The following is a 6,161-nucleotide window of genomic DNA, read 5'->3' as shown; positions in this document are numbered from 1 at the left end:
CATTGCATTAGTCATCAACCAAAGACTCCAGAAAATCAGTTCAGCAAATCTGCTGCTTTCTCATTTGTTCCCATGTGGCAATCTGAGCGCGGGGAAATCAGTTCACAAAGAATCAAGGTTCCCATGTTATCTATACCTTATAAACATATTCAAATCACAATTTTTCACTTACAAAAAAAATCCCTTTCTTCCCTTGGCCATGGCAAGCCAGCAAGCATGTAGCTATAAGGTACTCTAACAGTGGGTGCTGGGCAGCAAAGTTCAAATGATGTGGTTTGACCTCAATTAACATTCAGTTAAGGCAACTTCTGGATGTCGCCATGTGACTTGGTGACTGTTAGCAGAACTGGAAATAAAAAAAATTGGAACCCCGCTGTAATTGTTGGAGTGGTACTGTTGTGTTTCCTGCCTCACCTTGAAGCTTGTCTGGGTTGTTCAGGTTTCACAGACGTGTTGTTTCTCTTTGATCCGCCCTCTGAGGGGGTTCCTGAATGTATTTCTGTCCATTTCTACTTGCTCATCCGGTTAAGAAAAAACACAGGAAATCACAGCTATTAACCTGAGGGGAAGACTTCACTTTGAATGACAGCGTGTGACAGGTGTGTTCATTATGAAACCAAACTTTAAACATATTCCTGAATAATGCTGGTTTCCGTAAATTTCAGAGCACCCCTCCCAACTTGTGGAAAAAGATGAAAAGAAGCATCAAGGATTTCTGTATATTCTTTTACTGATTATGTCACTACTCTGGATTTATAAGCGCAGAGAAGACAACGCAACAAGATATACCATTATGTCTCATGTAACTGACCCTTTTTTTCCATTTAACATACAATTTATTTGAGGGTCGGCTGTCAGTCACTGAGGTGTAGACTGGTGAGATGCCCAGTCATTCTCAGGGGATTTGAGACACAAAATTGAGGTCCATCTGTTTGTGAGCAAACACATCCATGACCATGACTCCATATAACAAAAGCTGAACGAACCCTTGCCAATGATTTAGTAATTAATCCAGTATCACCCTGATGTTTTACTCTGTAAATAGTCTGTGATTTCCCTCAGGAGCCCAATGTATCTCAGGGCTGAGACTCTATCATAAGGCCTTCACATCTTTGCAAACAGGTAATCTAATGGATTGGGGAACATTCTCTCAGGAGATGTCTGGCCAAATGACCACTGAGACTGAGGAAATGGATCAATTTGGGACTTGGTTGCAACTGGCTTGTGCTGCCAACAATAAGCTACACCTCGTCCGTTAAAAAATAAAGCTCAATCTAATAAGATACTCAGGCTCTTGGAAATAAGACGCTTGTTGTCATCATTAACAAGATATAAAACACTTTGTTGTTTTAGATACATTTTTCTTCTTCGGCATTTTATTAATAATAATATATTCATTTGGAAACAGAAGAAGACGTGTTGATGTGTTGTTCTTGGCTAACGTATTGAAACAGGAAAAGAGCTTTTCACGTTTCCCCCCTGCCAAACTGAGAGTAAAACACATTTCCCACATATCCTGTGTTCAGGTAGGATAGCCACTCCTCTTATAGGAAAGAGGCATGCCTAACTTTAACTGTCTCAGTGTCCTCCAAACATCTCAGAAACATCATTAAATCTGTGTCTGATATTAGTCTAACACACAAATCAATGTGATCTCACTATCCAACTATTCTAAACAGACACATAGGTTTATGATGTCTATGCGGCCGATGCTGGGGATGTGATGCTGGAAATAAGCATGCATAATCATACCTAGATACCGCTCTCTAACAACCTGTCAAGATTGATTACCTCTGGTGTTGTCAATACAATTACTGGCCTCTGATGCAGCTGTAAGCCAGTGGTGTGGAACGAAAGAGGACTGAGCCTTGGTTTCTCTGGTGACCCCCCGACTTTAATATGCAGGTGTTCTCTGTTCCACAATGCAAACAGCGCTGACGACAATGAACGATGGCCTCTCGACAACGTTAAATGGAGACTAATGGAGTGTCCGTCTCCTTGGCACACACGCTGATCTCCTTGGTGGCCTGCAGTCCTTCTCCACTGCGCCATCTTGGAGACACTGAGAATGTAAGCATTTAGAAAAAAAGGTAAAAGATGATATAGACGTGCTTGGTTCTGATTTCAGTACAACTTTGTGACACTGTTAGCTCAAACTCCAATGCTCTCAGAGAACATTTACAGATAATGAGGGAGAGTTTCAGGGAAAATGGATATGTCACTCAAGCTTTGCAAACAAGTTGAGGCATGCTGGTGAACTTCAGGTAAACGTGTGTCTGATGTCGGCCCACACAAACATGGTTCCATGAGTTGTGCAGAAGACCAAACACCCACACAGACCAACTGATCTGCCGGTTTCATTTCTGACAATGACACATATTCACAATCTTCATCTCAGAAATGGAAACTTGAACTTGAGCAGGTTCGTATGGCAGAATAGTCTTTCATTCAAACCTGTTTTGATCAGTTTATATAATCTGTAGCTACAAAACTCAATTGCGGGTTTATGTTGAGGCCTAATTTCATCGTGGTTATCCTTTAACAATTCAAAGGGTACAATATCACCTTTTACATTTACATTTATGCATTTAGCAGACGCTTTTATCCAAAGCGACTTCCAAGGGAGAGTTTTACAAAAGTGCATAGGTCACTGATCATAACACCGAGATATCCCCAAACATTGCGGGTAGCCAAACATGAAGCATACATTGTGAAACCACATAAGTCGAAGAAGAAGAACAATAAGAGCATGTAGTTCGACAAGTTACGATTAAACAGCAAGAACCTCAAAAGTGCAAGAGTGTACCTGTGGAAAAAGCAAGCAACAATAATATATTTCATAGCGAGTACAATAATTTAAGACAGTTACAACAAACCAACCAGAGCAACAAGTCTCTCAATCAGATTCATAGTGATCCTGGATGAAACTAACATCAGGTTCAGCCAATCATTCCTAAGTGCCGTTTGAACTTCAACCTGTGCATTCAGACACCCAGTATAGTTGGCCTCCCTACAGATAGGAAACCAACGTACAATTTACAATACGTGACAAGTGTAAATCTGAATGAGTGACATAAGAATGTGTAGAAACTGGCACCTAACACCAGCTTGATTCTGGTCAGAGGGTAATACAATTGTTCACAGCCAATTTGTTAATATAAAACAAGTGTCAACACTAGGAGTGTTTACATAGGTGAGAGTCGACCTACGCAAACACCCAACTCCTAGTGCCAAATCAACCCAGTGAAATTTGCTGTGATGCAATTTTGATTGTTTAAGGGTGCTCCAACATTTAATAACGAATTATGACATGCACTTTGTTTCATTTCACCTGCAGGAGTACCAGTAATGTGTGCATGCTAGGAATCCCTAGTGAGCAGACTGAATGAAATCATCTGTTTGCTATGTTGCCCTGGGGTTTTCAGAAGGTGTTTTCTCTTCCAGGACTAGGTTGGCTGCAACTTTACCTAATAGAATTACGACAATGAGTTCACATAGCACTGTAACCCCATATACAAGGGCCCCCCTCTGGATCTTTGCATCGGCCCCCTGGATCTGGGCCCCCCTCTGGATCTTTGCATGGGCTCCCCGGGTCTGGGCCCCCTCCACAGATGACATCTGTACCCTTTGGCCCCCCCCTTGAGGGGGGCCTCACTGTGTGCCCCCTGTATGCACTATTAGACTCAAGGATCCATGAACATGTACATCTTCTGAGAATAATGAGCATGTCAAGCCTTCAATAAGCCCTTTTGATATTCCTCAATAACTACTCTTCAGCCTCCGAAAGGGCTGCCTCCACAATGTGAAGAAGGGCTGAAAAAGAGTTACCCAAACACGAAGACAAAGTCGTCTTGAGAGTGGAACCACAAGTAATCCAAAGGCATACGCACATGCCTGATGACATCATAAAATAGAAACACACAAAAAAAATGCCGGGACACCCAATGAGGACAATCCTGCTCATCCAGGTTCGTAACCAAGCAACATCCTGATGTGCTGCTGTGATAAGTACAAGGTGAAGCACAACAGTATAGTTTCACATTGTGTAAGACAGGTGTGGTGTCTCAGAAGCAGCATCACTGACGGCTATAAGTACCCGAGCTGAGTGCAATGATGAACACCGAACACATCGACGAGCCTTCCATCCATCCAGAGTGCATCACGGGTGAGAAAGGACCATCTGAAAGGTGAGGAACCCACGTCAGATCCTTAACGTCTTGTCTACTTGCTTGTTCCCTGAATGACAAAATAATGTTTACGTCTGTTCTTTCAGCAATCATGTTCTGGGTGAAAGTCTTCCTCATCGCAACTGTCCTGAGTTCACTCCAAGCCCAGGAAGTCTGCTCACAGCTAATTCGATGGACACATATCCTGCAAAGCTTAAAAGACCTGGTAAACAAACAGTAAATATAAATCTGAACGAATGAATATTTATGCATAGCGGGAGATAACATTTGCTAACCCTGACAACACACGCTGTAACTTTTGTCTGGACTGCTGTGATTGTGTCCCATGGTACAGTCCTAATTACTTTGTTGTTCCTTTTAGAGCCATAATATCTCCCATGAATGTTTGCATCTCTTTGAAAATGAAGTGCCTTGCGATCCTCTGCAGATGCTCAGTGAGGTAAGACAAAGTCAAACTAGGGCTCCTAAAAACGATATGCAGTCGATTGTGTCAACAGTATTTGCATAAACATCTGACGATAGTAATTTTGAGAGAAACGTAGTTGACAGAGACAGTGTGTGATAGAGTGTCATATCTGTACAGACTATCATGTCTCCTATTTTAAAACAGCTTAAAAACACTGAAACGATTCTGGCTAATGTACTGAAGAGGGCTGGATCCATATACAAGAAAAAACCCAAATCCCATGAATTGACTGAGGACTTCCTCATCGACCATTACAGGCTAACATCTTGTGTGAGTAGAAGCTTTCCGGGATCATAATGTCGACATATTGTTATGTTATTCACGTCTACGGGGGTCAGATGGCTGAACGGTTAAGGAGTCGGGCTATTAAACAGAAGGTTGTTGGTTCCATTCCCGGCCATGCAAAATGACATTATGTACTTGGGCAAGGAACTTCACCCTACTAGCCTCGGGGAGAATGTTCCTATTCTTACTGTAAGTCGCTCTGGATAAGAGCGTCTGCTAAATGAATGAATGTCAATGTAATGTCTCTCAGTGCTAGATGAAATGGACTGACTTATTTGCTCTTCTGATCACAGGCACCCCACATCTCCTTCTATGACCTTGAGCCAGTGACTGTCTGCTTTGACAAGCTAGAGGAATTTCTGATACACAAAAAGGTCAGCATCAAAATAAGTAAATCGTAGATATTAATATCTTAGCTTAAACAAAATAGAAGATATGAATGTACGATGTATATAAAACATATACAATTGTATAAGTACAATTGTATATAGTTATCAAATATGCTGTTGTTAACTCAATTATGTTTCTGTGACTGATGTGACTTAATGTAGGCCTACTCATGTAAAGTTGGCGCTGTTTATCTTTTCTGCACGTTTTCCTATAGGACGATCAGAACTGTGCTTGGGAGGTTGTCAATGACCGAGTCAAGAGGATCCTTCAGAGACTGCAGAACCGCACTCTCCGTCGGCGATAAGCGATCAATCAGAAGTTATTCTCTTGACCAGGAATAATCTCTGCTGGATATTATATAAATTATAAAAGAGTATATTTATCAAATAAAATTATTATATGCATACAAGCCTTTGTCACTTCATTGACAGTATTAAAAATGACTTAATTTAAACAGCAACAACACAAGTGAAAGTGTCAAAGAAAAAATTAAGCCACACGATGGCGATGTAAAACTTTTTTGAAAGGTACCCACAAGGGGGCGCAAAGAACTCCTCAATAGAAAGGTCAGTTTCTATTGCGCATGCTATTTGTTCAACAGATATAAATTGTCTAATACATATTTGAGCAAGGTTGGTTAGTGTAAATACCATGCGTAAATTGTAGCCTACTCTTGACAATAGTAGAACTTTTATATTAGTACATTATTGTAATTCAAACCTTGTCGAGGTAAATGTGCAATTTCTGGCGGTCACGCCATCTATGAGCCTAGGTGTGTGAGCTCTCGTTAAGGACGTGATGGAACCCTCGTTCAATTGCGAATGGGCTGTTCC

The 6,161-nt window shown here is 41.3% G+C and overlaps 1 long non-coding RNA gene across 1 annotated transcript; it reads right to left on the bottom strand.

Moving 5' to 3' along the window:
* Positions 1-1,932: 1,932 nt before the first annotated feature.
* On the bottom strand, positions 1,933-4,381 carry LOC146274704 (uncharacterized). Its single transcript, XR_014766269.1, has 3 exons — positions 4,260-4,381; positions 4,097-4,180; positions 1,933-2,062 (listed from the first exon to the last, which is right to left on the bottom strand). It is a non-coding gene; the product is annotated as an uncharacterized LOC146274704 (long non-coding RNA).
* Between the last annotated feature and the right edge of the window lie 1,780 nt (positions 4,382-6,161).

The sequence above is a fragment of the Hypomesus nipponensis genome, chromosome 8 (genome assembly GCF_054491055.1).
Source record: "Hypomesus nipponensis isolate SF chromosome 8, ASM5449105v1, whole genome shotgun sequence".
NCBI lineage: Eukaryota > Metazoa > Chordata > Actinopteri > Osmeriformes > Osmeridae > Hypomesus > Hypomesus nipponensis.
Note: the sequence above shows the minus strand (reverse complement) of the source record. Positions and strands in the feature narration are given on the sequence as shown.